Below are 19,656 nucleotides of genomic sequence, written 5' to 3' on the forward strand. Positions count from 1 at the left end.
ACTGTTCTTTTTTTCAGTTCATAGAAGAATTTCAGAACTGCTACTAAAAATTAAGGCCTCAGTGCACGAAATCCTAATTTCATGTGGATTACTGACATGCATACAACATTTTGGTAGATAAGGACTTATCAGGAGATCTCCAACTCTTCCAGCAATCCCAGTGCAGTCCAGCTGAGTCCAGTATAAAACACAGCTGTGCTGAAACAGGGGAATTCTCATATCCTCCTGCCATTCATAGTCCCCCAATTCTGCACCAACTCTGCCTCTCTGCAGCCATCCCACTGCACAAATCCTGCACCAGGACACAGTCCAAGCCTGGATTAAGGATAAAGATAGGCAAAGGGTCCCAATACTGGCATCACTTAATGGATTAGTTAAACTAATTTCTGGTAATTGATGAAAATCAGTATAGGGATGGTCAGTTTTAAAATAAATTAATTATTTCCATGTCTGATCTTCCCTTTATCCTCTTTGCCTCCATCTCCCAAAACCACCTGCCTTTTGGAAATTAATTATTTTCTTTCACAGCATTGACTGGTGGCCTTTATTCTGCCAGGTATTTTTTCACTACAATGACTGAATAATCACAACTATTTCTAAAATTTCATTTGCAGCAACATTGCCAGGTAAATGCCAGAGAAAGCTTATCCTGCTCTGAGTAGGAGGTTAGACTGAAGACCTCACAAAGTCCCTTCCAACTTAAATTATTCTGTGATCCCATGATGTATCATGTTATAAAAATCCATGCAGGCTTGTTCATGTTTTTTGAATCTCATGGAGGAAAAAAACAAAACAAAACAAAACCCTCATCTGCTGCCAAAACATAAGGAATTGGGTGGCAGAAAAAAAAAAAAAAAAAAAAAAGGTCTACCAACTTTCACTTCTACTAATAACGCTCCAAACTTGTCTATACTTCTCCGAAATTATTTTCATCTTGGGATCTGAAAATTCCCTTCACCTGACTTGTTCCATTTTGTAACACCATTCATGCTCACGTGTCTATAAGCAAATTCACTCTGGCACAGTCACTGATGCCTTATTTATTTCCCTGTGAGTTCCTCTTTGGAGAGAGCAAGGATATGGAGCAACCAGATGAGTAGAACTGAAGAAAGGTCACCAAAACAACATGTTCTTATTTACTATCCATATTTGAGGGATTGAGGGAAAATTTGACCATGTACTTTCACCCAACCATGCTGCTCTCAGTGCATTGTTATATTCCACAGAGTTAGAGTGCAGACTTTAGGTCAGCCCTAATTGTGTTTTCACCCATTTCAGCTCAGCCTCTCCTCGAGCCTCCCAGCCCATCGTGTACATGTAACGTGCTGAAGGTCACACGTGAATGAATCTGCTTTATGTCCTCTAAAACCTTGAGAACTTAATCCTTTGAGAACCAGTCCCCTTTCATGTCTTCCTCTGCAAGGAATAACAAGGATCTGGAGCTCTTGGGTTAAATTTTTCCAGGCAAGCCCAGGGATTTTTCTCCCAGCACAGTGAGTGCGTGTTGGCCATCGCATCCCAAATTCTCCACCAGGGCTTTGGTATGTGCTGGCTGCTCTCCATGGCAAGGAAAGGTTAAGGTTACAGAACATCTCTCCCAGGTTTCAACATGCAAGTATTCAAGAACGAAGATTTAGGACTTGGAGTGCAAGTGAAAAGGAAAGGATCATTAGCAGGATGTTAGGGACAAAGGTACTGCAAGAAGGATGAAATTTCACTCTGGAGAGGCTGACAACAAAATGCATTTTGTGTAATCTCTTTCTTTTGCAGAATCGGTGTAATCCAGATTATTGTGCAGCTGTAACAGGAAATTTGAGTATTCCACACAAGAAACTTCCAACAGTGCTCAGGTAGGAGCTTCGGCTTTAAAAATTCTCAATGTGTTTGTCAGCCAAACCATGGAAGTCAAATGCATAAGTAACCACAAGATTATAAGAATTTCCCATACTAAAAGGCCCCTGAATGTTCTTTTCATTGTAAAAAAGGATTAGCAGCATATAAACAATTTATGTAAGGAGACTTGAATGATTTTATTGTGATGTGCTATTTACCATTTGCAGAGGCTACAATTATAAAACTTTTACTTAATTTTCCACAAGTCACCCAGTGAAATAGCATGTTTTGATTTATTTAACAGCAAGAACTCTTGGTAGGAGACTGTTTTATTAAATGTGGTCCTGCAGTCCTATCATCACATTGCTGCTGGATGCAAGCTCTGTACAGAAAAAGGAAATTCTGCTCACTGAACATTAACCAATTGTCCAATCTCACCCAGCTTTGATGAAGCTCATACAGTGACCGCAGTGATACTGAAGATTTGTGTCTCAAACCAATGTGGCCATGTTTGGATCACAAGGGATACTAAATAAACAGCTTAATGCTATCTCAAAAGAAAAGCCGAACTTCTGGACCATGAAGCAGGAGAAAGGAACTCTGATACAATACAGCACAGTCAACTCTCAAATACTCCTGATAACAGGAAGCTGGAGTAGCCTAGTTAATGAAAAACCATCAATAACAATACTATTCTTTGCAAAGCCAGCTCCTGGCATTTCTGGGTGGTTTTATTGCCTTGGCCATGGTATTTCCAAGAGGCACAGATCCAGCCTGGATCCAGAGCAATGAGGCCCTTTTCCTGTAAGGCAGCACTGAGCCCCCAGGGCTGGTACACAGCTTTTTGTGTCTTTTGGAAGCCTCCACACCAGAGCCCAGGGTGAACACGGCTGCTGTGGGGTTTGATCACCACACTGTCACCACCCCAGCTCTGCACAGGGATGTCACCAGCACCCCAGAGAGCCCCAGCTCCAGCAGCACAGGACTCCTGGAATCCTGGAGGCTGGGGGTGTTGTTGTACTGTATCACTTTTAGATTTTCTTTAGAGAGACAAGCAAGAAGCTGCTTCCATCCTCAGGAGAGTGATGCCCGCCTGGGAGTGCAGGTCCCAGCACACAGACAAAATACACAACCACACAAGCTCCAGGAAAACTGCAGCCCCAAAATATCCAAACCACTAGTGCCCATTCCCCTGAAGGCACAATACAGGTGAAATTTACACCTATTTCTACTTTGTCCCTGACCAACAACTCGCAGAACACCAGCAGCAAATCCCAGGCTGCTGACAAAGGTGGACTACACAACACAGCAATACACTGGAGGGTGGAAGGCCAGTAAACAAAACAAAAATAAAATGCAGATGGTATGTAGCTAAAACAAACTGTATGGTTCACTGCATACCTAGCAGGCCAAGAAGGAAGGGAAATTCCTTCTCAGGGTTTATGTGAACAATGAGTTTCCCTGAAAACTCCAGGAGGTCGCTCCCGGCTCCTCCGCTGGCACTAGGAAAAGCAAATGCTGGAAAGGTTGTTTCAGTTCATTACTGACCTCAGCTGAAGTCTGAGGAGCAGTGAACTCCAGTGTGGATCAATGTGACCTCTTGCTTCAGAGTGTTATTGTTGTTACAGCCTGTACAGCACAGAGTGCTGCTTTTAAAAGAAAATACAGCTGTGGCTGTGCCACCAGGCTCAAACCCATGTTCCAGCAGTCACATAGGTCTGATCAAACCCTGCTCCACGTGCTGCTGCTCAGTGCCATGCTTAAGACACAGCCAAATTCTCCCCCATTTTAAGTTAAAGCATGAAAACTACATAATGGGTGACAGTAGGTAAGGGGTAAACCCTTGAAGGCAGCAACCTAGATATTCCACATAAAAAACAGCAAGAGCTGCAAGCATCCCTATTGGAGTTGTGCACATTTTGGAATCCATCTGTCACTCTCTTAGCAAACTTTGGACAATTGGGCATGGCAACAAAAATGAATGGGTGTCTCAAAATCTTCATTAAAATACGGTCAAAAATCCATCAAGATACTCTTCAAATCTTCTCAAAGTAGTGAGATGGCACCAATGTATCTAATGGCTATTTCCAAAAGAACAGTGGCTCCTCTACTGCATTGTTTCTATTGCATGAAAATGTCAGAAATGGTTGAAATGTGAAAAATAGCAAAGTCTCACCAATTCAGAGCAAACCTCAAACCACTCTGTAAGATCATGGAATTCTACAAGTGAAGAGACAAATGAACAAACACGCACACCAATAAAACTGCACAAGAAGAAACATGCCAGCTTCTATTTATTTTCATTTGCTCCTTTCTGCAGATTAGGAAAGAAAGGGATATAGCAGTAAAGTGTTGCTGGAACTGGATGCAAATTTTGGAAGTTTTCATTAGAGAATGCAAAATCATTTTCAACATGGCTTCAATTCAAGACAGGGATGTGAATGGAAAAAGTTACAAAAGCATTTCAGAACCTCAAAATAAGTAAGACTGGAATAAACATGAAGTCATCTATGGATAACACTCTTCAAATATGAATTCCTACGCTCAGTTTTTTGGTAATACTTTGATGTGTGCTGTGGTTAAGCAAGGGGTTGAAAGAAAGGACAAAAAATTCTTCAGCTGCCATGTAGGTGCAAACACATTGCAAAGTTTTGTTTCTAAAAGCTGATTAAAAACAGAATTACAGAAGTTTCCATCTCTTTTTATCACAGAGGTTTAGGATCACTGAAGAATTTCTGAAACTGTGAACAACTCCATGTATTACCCTCATTTTACTGACAACAGGGACACCAAGTTTATCCCAGGCATGACCAAGCAAGCCAGGGAGGGGAAAACTCTGCTCCTCTCATGTCCATTTTTCAGCAAAAATGAGGACAACCCTTCCTCCCTTAACAACTTGGAAATGGGTGGCAAAGCTATATATACATTTTAAAAACAATTCACTTTAAATTCCAGCTTAAATAGCAAGAAGAGACAGTATCACTTCGCTTACCTACTGTACACTGCATTTCTACTTAGTCAGCTTCTTACACCATGTAAATGCATATTAGCACATTCACAGCTTTTGAGCAAAGAGGCTGAAATCCAAATTTCAAAGAGCTGAGTTATTTTTTAATCTGGAGAAATACACAGATTAAAACGAATTTTTAAAAAACCACAGGCAGTTAATCATTGAACACAACTTCCATGCCAGCAAAGGTGTGAGAATTCTGTCATCTTGAGGTGGTCACTGAAGGTGTCAGGTTGGGCAGGAACTTGAAGATCACCTAGTTTTAACTCCTCTACCATGTCTTACTGTACAATTTCAATTTAAATAAAATCTTATTTAGCTGATGGTAATGACTACCCTTCATGTAAACTCTTCTTGCTCTTCAACAAACCTAATTTTAGGCTCTAATCAGCTTGCAACTCAACAGAAGCAATCAGAGTACTGGCATGAGCTGCTATAGGAATAGAGTTTAACCATTAATTGTAACTTATCATGTCTTGTTTGTCAAACTTTTACGGTCACTTGGAGGAATTCCTGACTGTAGCAATTCTTGATCCTTGCAGATTATGTTGAGACAACAACAGTAATGAATTAATTCCGTTTCCTTCACATAAGGAAATAAAAGCAAAATCATTAAGGCTGGAAAAGCCCTCTAAGATCATTGAGTCAACCATTAACCCATCACTGCCAGGTCCACCACTACACCATGTACCTAAGCACCACATCTACCAAGAGATAATATTAATCCTCATTTTCCATATAGGGAACTGCAACACAGAAGAATGCAATCACACGGCCAAGATGACAGGCAGAAAACTCTAATTTTAACCTTTAACTTAAAGGTTCTGATGTACATTTTCCCTGCTCAGTACAGTTGCTGTTCTTCCAAGTCCTTGGACTGACAGACAGAGTTCACCGAGCACTTCAGAAAATCTGCACTTTCAGAGACAAACTGACCTATACTGCAACCATGAAAAGGAATGCAAACAGAAGCCACATTTACACATATCATTAAGCACTTGGCAATATTCTTTTAAAACCAAGGCACGTAACCAGAGGGTCCTTCTTTCTTTAAACTTGTTATTTTGCTGTTTCCCATACAGCCACCACCTCCCCTTGCACACACACACAGCCACAGCAAACCACGTATGCTGGTGCTACAGAAGCAACAAGAGCCAAGACCTTCCAGGACCAACACTCCAGGAGTGAAGAACACAGAAATACAGCTGGTAAGATCTCTGGAACAGCTCCAGATGTGGCTATCTAAGGTAGTGTTAGCAAAATCTAAAGGATTTCCGTTTGTCCTTCCTTCCTTCCCCCACGCCAAACCCTTGAAAAGGCACTAAGGAACACGAAATTACCCCGGCGATATTTAGGAGTTTTTTTTTTTTTTTGCCAGTGCTGCTTCATCCACCAGCCAAACCAAACTTTTCTCTGGTCATTAACATACCTCTGGTCTCATAACTCTAACAACCTGCAGTCACAGCCAGGGACCAGAACACTTCCCGTGCCTTGGGACAGAGATCCTCTCGGGATCTGAACGCTGCCAGTCCTGCGCTTTCAGTTGGAAGCAAATTAGCAGAAAAGTATCAGGAAGTTCTACACTTCTGAAGCGACTTTCTAAAAATATCCTACCCCGCCAGAGCAAACAGCAACAAGAACTTGCTCATCAGTTTACAGTAATGTACTTTCCTTAACACGAAAGTGCTGGCAACACCAACAGCACAGAGGGATGTTCATCGTGGTAGACGTGGATGATTAAAACAAAAACCCATTATAGACTAAATTTTGGCTGCTGCTGTCTGTTCTGCAACCTCCAGTGAAGAGAGCTGGGATTTCCACCTGTAAAACACAGATCTGAATCTAACCCCCCCCCCCTCCTTTTCTTTACTCAAAAAAACCCATAAAAGTTACTGGAAAAGGAGCTCACCCAGATCGACAGAGCATGCCCATCAGGCTGCTTTAAGCACATATTTAAAGCAGTTAAAATAACAGATAATCATAAAGATATAAATAGCTTCTCTGGTAAAATTAAAGCACTATTAAAAGGAAAGAGACAGATGAAGAATTACCTCTGCTCTTGCTGACAGACACGTAGTCAGAACAAGACAGGCTGCACGCTTGGAGCCGTTAATAAAAAGAGGAGCAAGCAAATGAACAGCTTTCAGATGAATCCAAATAGTTTTTGTTTCTCTGCTGCAGTTTCACCACTCCCACTGGGTCATTTCTACATTCGCTTTATAACGAAAGCAAAGTACAGGTCAGAATAAGAAAGGGAGGAGACCAAAAAAACCCACTTTGTAAGACAAATTTCGTCATCCTTGCTGTCTTCTTTTCAAATGAGGGCAAAACAGGGCTGGTGTGACCAAAAGGGGATTTAGTGGGGGTGCTCTGCTTATGCTTAATAAACCAGAAGCTGGGCTCATCTGCATTTTACATGATCTGATGGGTAAAAGCAGGAAGTAAGAAAACCTTTCAAGTCCACGATTTATGGAAAGATTATCACATGACTAAAAAGCACAGAACAAGAAGGACTAAATTCAGATTTCACTTGCAGCAATGTGGGTCTGTTCTAACTCTTGTTGCCTTTGGCAGACTTATGTTGTTCAAAACAAGATAAAATACTTGGTCTTCATTTAAAAAGCCATTTAGAAATCAGAATTTAGCCTCTGCTTTTCAAACACAATCATTGTTTCAGGTCTGCTCAGTGAAGAATTTCTGTACTGCAAAGAACTACAAGAACTATTTGGAGAGTATTTTCAAATATATTTCTGCCATCTCTACCATTCTGTCTCCAAATAATCCAGCTACTCTCTGCTTTCCTATACACTCCTGTACACTTGCACACCCTATGAATGTTTTAAAATGTACTTCAAAATATTAAAAGACAGGACAGCCCACAAAGTGCACTGGAAATTCTCTTCTACGTTTCACAAAGGAAGTTGAAGTGTTACTCACTTTAGTCTTTGAGGAACAAAATAAGAGGATGATTTTATGAAGTAACATCCAGCAAGGTATGGAAATTTTTGTCCAAATCACAGTAAGAAACAGTAATGGTCTGGTATTTTGCTCTGTTGCCAGCAATTAAGTGTACATTTTGATGAAAAATTAGTAAATTATACGAGCCACGAAGTCCTTTTTCCCCCTCTGCCACACACATGGATTTCTACTAGAAGGGGAAAGTGTTAGAGGCAAAAAGGATAAGAGGAATATTTACCAGGATGCCACTTGAGTGCTGAGGAGAAACATAGAGAGCAACAAAGGGCTAAGAACTGAAAGCAAACATTGTGAGACAGTAAAACAGAGCTCTCCCAGCAGTGGCATTTTTTTCAGCAGTGGCATTTTTTTTTTTTTCAGCAGTGGCATTTATTTTTTCAGCAGTGGCATCTTTTTTTTTTTCAGCAGTGGCATCTTTTTTTTTTCAGCAGTGGCATCTTTTTTTTTTCAGCAGTGGCATCTTTTTTTTTTCAGCAGTGGCATCTTTTTTTTTTTCAGCAGTGGCATCTTTTTTTTTTCAGCAGTGGCATCTTTTTTTTTTCAGCAGTGGCATCTTTTTTTTTTTCAGCAGTGGCATCTTTTTTTTTTCAGCAGTGGCATCTTTTTTTTTTCAGCAGTGGCCTCACAGCTCTGCTGTCCCCTGAGCAGCTCACTCAGATGGCAAAAGGTTAAAAGCACTGAGGAAAACCTGAATCATCTGACCCAAAAATGGAAAAGAGGAGAGAGAAAAAAGGCACTGTGGTACGAGCTCAGTTTTAATGTGATGCCCTCTTTTAAATACTGAAGGACTCTACTCCCTTTTGACAAACACTTGGTGAAACAGACTTTACATGTGCAGGCAACAAAACCACAATGGCAATTCCTTTTCTTAGGGGTCAGAAACCTCAATTCTATTTCACACACTGCAGCAACATATTATCAATCAAGTAGGTGAATATTTTATAGTGGGGTTTGTGATACTGTCCAGCATTTCAGAACAATGTGATTTTATTCCTGGGTTTAAAAATGACACCCAAATTCAATGAAGACAGATTTCTGAGTAGACATGGCACATGCCTCATGTGAAGAGCTGAGCAATAATGTATGTGGTTGAAAATACAACTGGTACTCCCTAAAGTGGTTTTTCATAGTCTTTAAACACCAGATCCTCAAGCATTTTCCTGTACATCAAAACAGTCAGATCTGTCTTTAGCCTGTGGGGCAGCAACCCCAAGAAAGATTCCAAACAAGATAAAAAGATTTCTTTTTTTTTCAGAAACTGTTTATCATCCTGTCCAGGAAGTGGAGCAAAATTCTGAATAAAAGTGAGTGCTTATTATAAACCTGTCTTCTCTGGAATTACTCCAGCACTTCTAACCATCTGCAGGGAACAAAATACAGCACTCATGTACACAAAATACCTTCTGGGAGACTCTGTAGCCATACAACAGTGACTAGATTATTGGTATGGATCAGGATTGGGTTTGTCTTACTCAGCTACAGGTGCAAAAAAATTTGAAGTAAACTACATCCTTGAGCAGCTGTCAACTGACAATGGTGAATCTTGTTAAATTCCTTCAAAATAAAAATTTACACGAACATCAGAGAAAGAAACAGCTTTGCAGGTCAGCATGACAGGGAAGGAGACTTCTGAATTCCCTTAGGCAAAAAATACTTTCTCCAACTGGAACACAGAGTTTCCTAAAATGAAATCTTAGCATGAAAAAAATCTCAAACCTGTTGCTGTCAGCTTCTTGCTAATTAACTCAGAAATTACTGGCAGATTGGAGATCAAGGAAGGTAATGGAGTCACAAACTCACATAGATGGAACAAGTCAGGAACGAGACAGAAAGGGAGTAAAAAAAAGTACAGAACACCTTTTAAACACTGTCACAAAACTTTGCCAGAACTAAACTAGAGGAGAAAAAAAAGTGACAGGATTGCTGTTGGAATCCTGAATTCCACTTTTTTACAATCATCATCTTATAAATCAAAACCTTTTAGAAAAGATAATGAAAATCTGAATGATCTAAACCAAATAAATTTCAAAAACATGACCTTCTTCATTGAGAGTGAAGACAACTCAGTGTTGGTTTGAGTTACAGAAGAATTAAAACCATCCAGGGACCTACAATGGATTGTGCATATCATGTGTGATGCTGCCAACCCATCTTTGTACCACAAGTAAGTAATGGCAGAAATCTTTCAACTCCTGCATTTAAATTCCATCACTCACTTCCTCTGGGTCCCCACCAAAAAAACTGTGGAAAAAAAAAAGGGCAAATTTGAAGAATTCCTTCTAGGTTGATTACACATAAGAATAGGGTAAATAAATACATGCCTGTCTAGCAGTTCATTCAACACAGGAGGCATTAGTCACTTTTCTGAGCACAATATTAGGATGTTTGTTGACTGCGGCCAGTCAAAGAGTGACGCTCGAGAATGGAGCCATCAAATTCACTTCCCAGTCAAAAAGTCACAATCCAGAGAGAGATTTCTCAGAGGGAGGGTTGAAGAGAAGAAACTGAGACTTGGAAGGTGCCTGTGGCTCGAGGTTTAATGGTCATGCAGTTCTTTCTGAGGAAAGGGAGTGTTCCTGCATGACACAGGCAGCAAACCATGCGGGAGTCACATCCTGGCGAAGGGTGGCAGCTCCAGACACTTGACCTGGGAGGACAGCTTTATGCACAGGAATGTTGGCAGAAGGAATGGAAAGCATGGGGAAAGGCATTAATTTCCAGGAAGGCATTAGGGGAATATTGCTCTTGTTGTGAGAGTGGTGTCTGGAAGCCCAACACGCCTCCCCAGGGATGAGCAGAGCAGGGTTTTGTCACAGCTCTTTTCAATCCCAGGGACAACGTCCATCCTTGTGTCTGTGGGGCTGTCAGGAGGATGGCACAGCTCAGCAGCATCACCCAGGATGAGCACACTCACATTAAACATTTCCCAGATTCTGGGTGATTCCCATGGCAGCAACAAACTAAGGGAAACCTATTTGTACCCACTGTGCTGCAGGAGGATTCCCATCCCTCCCTCTGCTCCCAAACCTGAATTACTGTGTGGGGTGCACTTCCTCATCACCTCTGTCCACTCTGTCCCTCACAGGGACACTGCAAACTTCATCAGCTTCAGAAGCCACTTCTGTGCACAGCAATAATACTGGTCTAATTTACACATCCATTAGAGTGTCTTAAACGAATCCTAGGACAGGTTTGACTCATTTAGCAAAATCTGACTCATGCTTCTTGGGTATGGAAAAAAACATTTTGCAGACTCCTGCAGGCTCTGAACGCCTGAATCTCAGTGCAATTTTATTTAACAGCCACAATATGAGACCTCAGTCACCCTGTGCACCCTGAACACTGGAGCAGAGCACAGGGAGAAAAGAGAAAGCACAAAGAGAGTTAAAAGAGTCACCTTTTGCCAAGGCAGGAGCTCATGGCACACACACTTTTTTGAGGAAGAAGATAAATACATTTTTTTAAAAAGAGGCATGTTTCATTTTGGTAGAGATACTTTTCACACCCAAAGCCAGACTAAGAAATTGAGTCAATATTAGATGTTTGCTTAACCAGCTTAGCCTCTGGACAAAAAGGCCACACTTTCCTAATATGAAAGTTTTATAAGATTAAACCTCCTTTGATTTCAGAGGAACTACTTATCTGTTGTGTACCTGGATGGAATCCCATAAAGTTACACTCCATGTACACAAGAACCACTAAACTTATTCAAACTAATTACACAATAGGAGAGTTTTCCTATTGATTTTTTCACTGGTGCTCTTCATTATCATCTGAGTTCTCCTGCAATGGGATTTATACACTCAGCTTTCATGAGCACATACTGGAGCTCCAACAGCAAAACCCAAACATATGAAGTCGTTTTGCACTTTCAAATATATCCTTCCCTGGTGAATGGCACTCCATTTAAGAACAGCTCAGCAAAATTATCCAGATGATTATTTATGTCTGTGTAAACATCAGATCCATTCTAAGGAATACTCAAAGGCACAACATGAGCTGCTTCTGAGAATCCAGGTCACATTCATGTTTATACTGAAAGCAGCAACAATTTAACTGAAGACCAATTTTACTTGACATTACTTTTAAGGAACTGCTAATTTGTGATTCATTGTAAATTCAGAGCCTCAAAATGCTTCATGATCTAAAGTACATTCCAAGGAGGCAGGTTCATTTATTGAAGAGAACACTCAAGATCAGTCTGATCTGTCTCAAGTGCTGGATGGATGGTTCTGCTGTGCCAGTGGGTTTGAGGGGTTTTACACCAGATGCTGAAGATGTCCAGAAAATGCCAACATCATTCAACCTTCAACCTTGGAATGCAAGTTGGCTTCTTCCCAGCAATTCCATGACCCAAAGGGCAGAGTCCCATGGCTCCTGATGGAGCACCAGGCATGGCTGTGAGGATGGAGGGCAGCTACACACACCAGACCCAAAGGCTTCTGCTGTTTCCCCACTGACTGCTGTTCCCTGCCCTCCAAAAGAGGTGGAAGGGAGATTCAGGTGCTACTGGTTTGGATTTCCCCCAGGTAAGCCAGTCAAAGGAAAAACACTGTGCAGCAATTTGATCAGAAAGAACTGTCATGCAAGAGTTGTGGATGGGGAATGTGAGGTCACTGCCAGCCAGCTCACCTACCTCAACAGTGTCATGCATCAGGCAATCCCTCACACCAGCTGAGGAACATTATCCCAAGAGGATTTTCATCCATAGAAACACCTCCTCCCTTCTCACAAAATCATCTCTAGTAATTATTAAAATTAATCAACTATTTCCCCAAGTCACAAGCTGCAGACTAAAACCAGAGCCGCCCAAAAACCTCCCAAACACAACAATTTTGCACTGCAAAGCCCCAGTTGCATGGAAATGTGCTGATTTCACCAAAAAAGCTCTATATAAGGCAACAAGATTGGCCAGCAGGCCAGTCTGTCCAGCTTCCTGCCAGGCTGCCTGCCAGCCCCAGGGTGGGTACTCTCAGCTCCCTAATTCAAAAAATAAAAATCAGCCATGAGAAGGCTTCCAAGGGATGGGGATTTTGCTTCCTGTAGCTCTCTGATTAAAGAAAGTGTTGCACAGGTATGTCTGTGTGTCAGGAAGGCAGGGACAGCTCTGCTATACACAGCAAAAATGGCTTCTCAACAACAGAGAAATATAAGAAAAATGGCATTTTGAAAGACAGATGCCATTGCTAACAGCACAGGAGGCAGAGGATGAGACATCCCTGCATAAATCTGTGAGTGGGAAGACAATGGCAAAGAAATCCAAACAGCAAAGACGATAAATCAGAGGTGGGGAATCCCTGTCTTATCCCTTCTGCAGCGTGCATGCAGCTACTGTATTTAATTAAAATAAATTCCAGCTTGCTTGTGTACAGCCTGCAGGGCTTTTGACACCCCTGAGCAGAAGCACAGGGATGAGCAGCCACCCTCCAGAAGCTCACTCTCCCTGCCTCCAGATGCCAAATGCAGATGCTCTGTCACAGCACAGGCTGATGGACTGAGGCAGAACAAAAAGCCCAAAGAGTTCTGCTTTTACACCCTCCACCTCCTCAGCTCTGCCCCTGGGATCCTTGCCAGGATGCTGGTAATGCTTTAAATGGAGAAGGCAGAGTTGCCCAGCAGTGTGGCAGCTGCTTCTGAGCACGGATGTTTCACTGGAGAGGGGTTTCTTCTAACAGCAGTGATTTAACAGCCTATAAACTAAATTTCTGGAAGACTTGGCTGAGCAGCATCAATGCACTTTCCTGGTTAAGCAGTGCATCCACACCCTCTAATTCCTGCTTGTATTCATGCATTTGCAGCAGCAGCAGCTGAGAACAAGATTTCCCTGCTCTGAGGGAGGACCAGGAGGTGCACAGGTGCTGAAGTGCTGTGCCACACACCTGAGGATGCTGCAGACAACATTGGTACCCTGGCTGTGTCTTTGGGGGATACAAACTGAGTTTCCAGCATCAGCCAGGTCAGCCACCCACACACAGAGCTCCAGGCTCTGCCTGGTTTTGATTTCCTTCACCTTCTGTGAAGGTCTGTTACACCAGGAGGTTTGGAAATTCCTGGCTGCTGATTACAAAAAACACCTCAACAGACCTGTTCCTGAGAAAATTATGACACAATGTACCCAACAGGACTCTGGATTTGGAGCTGCTCAGTTAAATACTGCCTTGAGTATCAGTCAATCCATAGCGTTTGGGGGAAAAAAAGAAATTTCTATTTATTCTTGTCCTTAGGAAAGCATAAGTAAGAAGGAAACGGATTTTTAAGTAAGCTTAGAGAAGTCTATGATAATACTCATTCAGGATTTTGAAGTGCTTTACCAACAGCAAGTAAAACACACACATCTCTGACAGGAGAAATGAAGCAGGAAAATGCAAAGCAGCTTGTCCAAGCTTATGCAACAGATGAGAAGCACAAACAACACACAGATCTCCAGGCTCCATCTCCGTGTCCTGCCATTCTTTCATTTTGAAAATCTAAATCCATTTTGCACTCCAACAAGGTTTTCCACACAGATTTAAGTGTTGATTCTGTGCTGCGTAGACTCTTTTTCCTTGATGTGGTATCTCACCCATTATCTCCTCCTCTGTACACATACAACATAAAAGGAAGTAGCATTTTCAGAGCCAAGAAAACAGGAAAAAAAGAAGAAAGTCCTACATTTTTTTCTAAAGGCAAATTCCTCTGCTTTTGGGCACAGTGAATACAGATTTGGAGCAGCACTCCATCTTTGAAGAGAGAAAAAACTGCTTGGAAACTATGAAAATTGAAATTGCTAAGATGCTACTAAATATATGTATTTATGATGCTCCTATTTCCCACACTAATATCATGTATAATGCATTTTATGTGTTATCTGTTCAGATGCAGATACACTTCACTGCAGGCAGAGATGAGGCAATTATCCAAAACCCTGACAAACCATGCTTTAGCCCCATGAAGTGCAGGGAGTAACACAGAGCACTCCAGCACACAGCTCATGTGGCACAGGGACTGCTCCTACAAAAGACACATTAAAAGGTTCTCAGTGTCCACAGTGGTGCCAGAGTTTTCTGCATGGAGCCACCTCACCACAGAGACAGGGCACAAAAAGGAAATCTAAGGACTCATCTCAGCAAGCTCCTCTTTTTTTTTGCAGAGCACACATTAACTTACAGGTACTTTCACATCTGACATAAATTAAAAGCTCTCTTTTAAGACCAAGTTGTGTTTTCATGTTTTAAAGTCATCTAGAAGACAGCACTGTCAAAGGGAGAGTTTCTCTTTGAATCCCCACTGCCTGTGTGAATGGCTATTCCCCTCACTTCCATCAACACTGACCTCTTCAGGGTTTGTTCTTTTACTGCCATCCAAGCCTGTGGACCTTCTCAGAAGAACAGGGACACCTGAAGAGATGTCTGGCTGTCTAATTTTCTTTTCAAACCCTCCTTCTCATTCAGAGTAAAGCAGCATATGCTCCAAGATACCTCAGAGATGAGCCAGGAGTGAGCTCCTCCTGAGGTCAGATATTTGGCCTTTACTGATGAAGAGTTAAAATATTAATATTTATTGCTGTGCCTGAGATCTGGAAGCATCCCTGGTGCCCTCACTGCACAGGTACAAGTGACAAACACAACTGACAATGGCACTGTGTGGAAGGTACATGAGCTAGCAGAATGTTTTCTCAGCCAGTAAAGAGCAATCTAATCAATCTGGTCCCTTTGAAGATCAGCCTCACACAACCAACCAATCAACCTATAATTTAAACAGGACTATGACAGATAATACTTCTACCAACCCTAAATACATCTGTGTGCACAGTCCAAATGTTTTTTTCTGTAAGACATTGACTGGAATCAATACAATGCCATGAAATAGTATATTCTTGCCAAGATCCTACAGGGCAGATGGAATTTTGGAGTCCATCTTTTAAGAGGTTATTCTCTACCGTGATTGCAACAAAAGTTATTCTGGATCATTTTAATGGAGATCATTGGAAAAATGAAGATTTATGCCTTGCAGTAAAAGCACCTGATGAAAATGCACAGTTAAAATGGAATTAACTGTTTGGCAGCCTGTAGGAATAAAAGGCTCCCTTGCCCAAAACAAATGTAAGAGATTTAATCTAATTTTATACATCAATCTGCTCTAAACCTTGGGGAAGCTACAAAGCTTTATCTCCTGTTCTGAGGTAGGAAAGAGAATCCAGAATCCCATACCCCAAAGCCTGATTATTTGAAGGAAATATTAATGTGAAGAACTAACACAGTTAGTTCTGTCCTTCATGAAACCTAGAGGACAATTCAAGTATCATAAAAAGGCTTGGAATTGAAAGGATTTTAAAAATCATCTTGTTCCATCCCCCTGCCATGGGCACCTTTTACTACCCCAGGGTGCTCCCAGCCCCATCCAGCCTGTCCTTGGACACTTCCAGGGATCCAGGGGCAGACACAATTTCTCTGGGCAACCATGGAGGTTCCAACCATCTATGATGTTTAAACTGGAAAATGTCACAGAAAGAAACCAGCAGTAATTCACAGAGATACACACTTCAGGTCAAGGGATGGCATCTCTCCTTGAATCTCCCTCTAAGCTGCTGGTGATTTACCTGGAACTCCAGATGTCCAGAGTTTTGACCAAAAACACATCTCCTTTTTCTGTGCACATGTGATGTACTCCTCACAGATCCTTGGTAGAATTTCCTCCTTGCCTGCCCTCAGTAAGCAATGACCAATTTAAGGAACTTTTTCCAGGTGTCAGAAAGCCACAAAGGGTTACACATAGTGCAAGACTAACCTGCAGAGATTGACAGACCAGGTATCACAACCACCCTCACATACCTGACAATTTATTAAATCAACCTCTACCCCAAGGACTGCACCATCCCCACCCTCAGGTACAAATGGAAAAAGAAATTAAGGAAGTCTTGGGTAATTTCATTGGTATTTTTATATGAATGTCAAGACAGACCTTTTTTAAAATAAAAAGTTCCATCCCACCATGACAAATCTTTTATTCTGTATCTGGCTCAGCATTTCTCAGTGTAATTTAGTACCTCTAATAGCAAACTCACTATAAATTAGCAAGAAATGGACAGGGAACACTGGAGAACTGCAGTTCACCAGAACAAATGCTGGCAACTTCATTATCACTTCCAGCACTGACCACAAGTATTGCAGGGAAAAAGCTGACCTGGTTAAGGACTTTTCCATTTCTATCTATGATCTCTCAGGGAATGTGCTAAGGAAACGATTGTCCTACTGAATAATTTCAAGAATTTTACAGCCAAGATGATTTACTACCATAAAATAGGTCTTGGAAACAAAGATATTTGAGGAGACTCAATAGCTATTAAATCATTGTGGAAAACATGATGCTGAAGGAATTGCAGATGCCTGACACATGTTCTACCTTTTTTTTTTTTTTATATTGAGTGTCTCTAAAAAGCAACTGTCGAATTACTTAAAAATTTTTCCAACAGAAAAAATTTAAAAAGGGGAGACATAGGTATGAATTAAAATGGCATCCATAAAAGTAAAAAACACTTGTAACTAAAACACCCCACAAAAGCTGTTGGAAAAACTGGAGTCACCAATAATTTCAAAACCTATGCATTGAAAATACACTTCTCACTTAGTAAACAAGCTGAGACACATTTTGCAGAGTTATAGGTATTTTTGAGTTGAGTCAACAATACATAGAAAACCTCACATCATCTTATAATGAGTCCAATTGTTAGCTGGTGTGAAACCAGACTCAGAATTACCTTGGGTTTTGGTATTAGAACTGCAGTATAGATGTTGTTATCACACAGAGCAGCCTCTGTTCGAGACAGTTGGAAGCATCTCTTTAAAATGTGCCATTAAACACTAGAAGTGAATCAGAAAGATGGTCTGCAAGACTTGCTATGCAAAATACCACTGAAGAACACACTGCTCTCTTGACCAAAATGGAAAAATTCTTGTGCTAAACCTTCCAATAGACCAGGCTGCTCCAAGCCCCATCAAACCACAAACTCTTACAGTACTCAAGTAAATGTTTAAACTGTATTTCAAAGTACTCAACCAAAATACAGCAGGCTCAGAGTGAGGTCCAAGCTTTTCTTACACCACATACTACAGACAATACTACTTTTGGGGATCAAAATTCCTTTCCAGCCCTTCCTGCTTTAAACTTCTCCACATCCCTGGATTATCACAGCTATGACAGCAGTAATTAAGACACAACCCAGCCTTGAACTCCTTTGTGCCTTGACACAGTGATGACAAAGGGAGAGGAAAGATCCACCCTGATCTACCATCAACCTCGTGTTGAGCCACGTGCCTCAAAAATAGGGAATCCAGACAGTTCTACAAACTACACTCACAAACCAGGGAATGAGGAAAACTAATGGTCTTTGTAATTAAATAGATGTCTTATAGAAAAGCTGACCAATAATCTTAAAAAAGAGAAAAATGAGCATTCCTCTTTGACTTACATTTTGCGTCGTCCTGGTTCACTCGTGCAACTCAGCCACCGTTTCTTTTTCTGCAACACAACAAAGAAACAAATTCTGTTTAAAAAAAAAAAGTATTTTCTTGAGCTGACGTTTCTCATTACATTGTTAAGTAATGTTTCAAGCTTACTGCTTGCTTTTAGTCAACACTGGAAAATATTTCCATCCTTCTTGTCTGTTTCTCTGATTTTGACTGCCAGAGTATTCCTGTTACATGAAACTGCTCTATCAAGATGAGCCTTGGAGACTGCTTGGCAATTTGAGCATAACACTGACAAACTAGAAATAAATTCCAAAACCTACTACAGAGTTGACCAGAGAAATTCCTCATGGCCACAGAGAAAGTGAATAAACTTCTTTTTAAAGGATGTAATTGCTCAAAGATACCTTTGTGGTGTTTTGCTAAATCTGTGGATGCTCCTTGTTGGCCTCCAGCAGATAATTCAGAAAGGTGATGGTTTGGGGTCACACCTGGTACCCCTGTGTTCCAGGCACCCTAAGACACACTGAATACTGGAAGGGCTGCTCCTTACACCCTGCTCAGTGCTTTGGATTTAAATCTACAGAAATAGAGAAATTATATCCATACCTTACTGGGAATTGAAGCAAAAAAAAGAGCAAGCAACCAGAACAACAAACAGAAAAATCTACTAAATAGAGTTATGAGAGTATTGTCCTGAAAAAGAATGCTCTGATGCTACATTCTCTACTTAACCACATCATTAGTAAACTTCCAACAGAAGTAACAAAAAAAAAAAAAAAAAAAATTCCTCATTCCCTTACTAGGCTAAGTAGAGACCTGGAAGAACTACTCAAACCTCCATGAAGAAGAACTGGATTGTTCCAGATAATGAAATAACTAAATAACAGAGTGGAAAATGAAGCACAGAACATCTCATCACTCGAGGTCAGTGCAGTTCTCATTCTGCTGAAAATGGTAATTTGCAAGGAGAAAAATAAAATAAAATAAATAATTAAAAAAAAAAAAAAAAAAAAAGGAGATGGAAAGAAGACACCAGTCAGAAAGAATCCTGACTCTGGCTAGAGTTTGCTGCCAGGAAGGGATAACAAAGCAATAAGTAAATGCCAGCATGGATTTTTGAAACTGCTTCCCTTCCTTTTCCAACAAATTAGAAAGCCCCAGGATGCAGAAATAATTCAGTGATCACCAGAGTCACCTGAGCATGGCCATTTTTATGTCATTCTCCCAAAATAATAAAGGATCATAGATTTGGGTAGAAAAACACAAAAATTTCTCAAGGGATCACCCAGGTCTTAGCACATGGAATCCAACCTTGAGCATCAGCAGAACTCCAACAGATTAAGAAAGAAGCTGAGTTATCTCATAAATTCATCAGACAACTACGCACAA

General features: G+C 41.0%; 1 long non-coding RNA gene across 7 annotated transcripts in view; it reads right to left on the reverse strand.

Annotated features, from left to right (window-relative positions):
• The window catches only part of LOC306801209, a 76,455-nt gene that overhangs the window by 35,480 nt on the left and 21,319 nt on the right, over positions 1-19,656 (reverse strand). For 4 of the 7 annotated variants that reach the window (XR_013774016.1, XR_013774017.1, XR_013774018.1 and 1 more), the window contains exons 2-3: positions 18,267-18,316; positions 6,895-7,058 (exon numbers count right to left, since the gene is read on the reverse strand). This is a non-coding gene — a long non-coding RNA (uncharacterized lncRNA). The remainder of the gene's footprint in view (positions 1-6,894; positions 7,059-18,266; positions 18,317-19,656) is intronic. The other 3 variants (XR_013774013.1, XR_013774014.1, XR_013774015.1) reach the window with 1 other exon arrangement.

This window comes from Erithacus rubecula (genome assembly GCF_903797595.1).
Source record: "Erithacus rubecula genome assembly, chromosome: 4".
NCBI classification, from domain to species: Eukaryota; Metazoa; Chordata; class Aves; order Passeriformes; family Muscicapidae; genus Erithacus; species Erithacus rubecula.